Source organism: Miniopterus schreibersii, assembly GCF_964146895.1.
Source record: "Miniopterus schreibersii genome assembly, chromosome: 7".
Classification (NCBI taxonomy): domain Eukaryota; kingdom Metazoa; phylum Chordata; class Mammalia; order Chiroptera; family Miniopteridae; genus Miniopterus; species Miniopterus schreibersii.
The window spans coordinates 62,125,703-62,127,775 of NC_138108.1; the positions used below are offsets into that span (position 1 = coordinate 62,125,703).

The window sequence follows — 2,073 nt, forward strand, 5'->3', positions numbered from 1 at the left end:
ACATAGCATGTTCATCCATCACAGCATTAAAAAAAAGGGGGGGAACAACACCAAAGAATTTACGTGGGAAAAAATATATGTGAAAACAACCTTATTATAGATTTTATAGGGTTAGCCAAAGTTATGGCTCCCTCCTTAACTGTAACTCAACTATTCTGTATTCAATGACATTTGTTTCTAATGATTAATTGGTTCGTCCACTTGATCATTAGATCAGAATGGCCACAGATTCAGATTCATATAATAACAAACTTTACAAACCTGAATTGGGTAGAGATGTGAAATATCTATATTTCAAGTGCAGAATAGTTCTTCCTAGACACCTTACGTCAAGGGGACTCTGGTCAAATTGTTATCACTTTAAATAGCACCCCCATCAATTTAAAAAAATTTATACATGCAACAAAACATTCCTACATTTGAAGACAAAAAAATCACAAGTGACTCATCTGATCATTTTATATATTAATAAATATTACATATATGTGAACACATCACAAATCATATAGGTGTACCAAGAGGCAATTTATGGCCTCCCTTAAGTATGTACTGACATAACCTAATATACTAAAATGGGAAGGGGCGTTTAGTCACTGAAATATGCATCGTGTAACAAAGATGAAGAAAATACATGGCTTGTGCCCATCATAAAAAAGACTCAGACTGAAGGCTTAGCTTTGGTTTTTATTCAATTAAATTGTTAAACTGTGCACAGTGATTTTTTTTAGAACTTGAGACATTTGTGATGTTGGCTGTTTAAATCTTTGTTACCTTCGCTGTGAATTGAAATTGTACATATTTAGTAAATCATGCAGACAAAACAAACTTTTTAGACAATATTTTTATTGGAGAGTTTTCTTTTCCTGTATCCATGTTAAAAAAAAAAGACCTCCTTTCCCAAAATAAAAATGTCAATACTAAATTTAAAGAAGTATAAAGGAATGATTGCTTCCTTTAGAGCTAAATATTTAAATAAACATGGAGATAATTGGCAACATGTACTTTTGGGCTAATAGGCCGTGTCCAATTTTTTGGGTCTAATGTTTCAGAGGGCCTCTGTTTCAGGGTTGAAGATGCTATATTAATCTCTGAATTAAACAAATGCTATTAAATAACAGAAATAAATCCCTCAGTCTTCATTTATGTATATGAAATACGGAATTAAATTCAAAGAAATGACACTGAGATAATATGCTGACTATGCCACAAACTAAAACCCTCTCTGTTAAAACAGTCGTCTACCACCTGTAATCTAGCATGACATGTTACAGTGCTCCAGATATTGAAAATATAAAATGAACACTATTGCTCCCACTTGGCCTTGAGATGAACATGACAAAGTTCCTAATAATTTTAGTCAAAGAAAATGATGAGTAAAAAATACGTGAAGATTAAAGTGATGACAAATGATCTTTTAAGTATTCTAATTGGTCTTTCTCCTTCAAATCCTTGATTCTACAGAAATTGCAAATTCTGATGATTCTGATTTGTAAGTGCACCCAGTTAGCTATCTCTCTTTCACTCTACAGAATCTGCCTGTTAGATTTGGAACAAGACTAAGCCCCCAAAATGTTAAAAATAGACTACTGCCCTGGCAGGCAATTTAGCATTGGCAAACACAGAACTCAGAAGGAACTGCTCTAACATAAGGAAACATTCAGAGAAAGATTTGTGCATTATGATTTTATTCTGACCATTTTCAGAGCAGTCAAAAGGGTGGGGCTGGAGGTGGGGGGAGACAAAGAGAGGAGAGAGAGAGACTGTACGTAGGTTTGCTAAATTTGTGTGTAAACTTGAGTAGCTAGTGTTAAAAAAACAACAATACCCAAGAGATGGAAGGAGCCTGAACCTGAACGAAGGGCTTTTGAGACATTTTATATATTGTTATCTTACACAAATGGAAAACACTTAAAATGTTGGTACTAGAAAATTAAAATATTCTGAAGACAGCATCACAAACATTCTATATAACTTATAAGATATGCCAGCAATATAACAGATAAAATAATCTATCTTTATTCTTTTTATAGGAAACATAGATTTTAGTATATGGCCTTTCCTTAAAGGAGAATC

At 33.2% G+C, this 2,073-nt stretch overlaps 1 protein-coding gene across 5 annotated transcripts in view; it reads left to right on the plus strand.

The window, feature by feature from the left end:
- The window catches only part of ZEB2 (zinc finger E-box binding homeobox 2), a 130,508-nt gene extending 129,507 nt beyond the window's left edge, over positions 1–1,001 (plus strand). For all 5 annotated transcript variants that reach the window (XM_081143432.1, XM_081143435.1, XM_081143436.1 and 2 more), the window contains one exon: positions 1–1,001. This exon is cut by the window's left edge and continues 4,637 nt beyond it. The gene's annotated coding sequence lies outside the window, so the exon portion shown is untranslated.
- Positions 1,002–2,073: the final 1,072 nt, after the last annotated feature.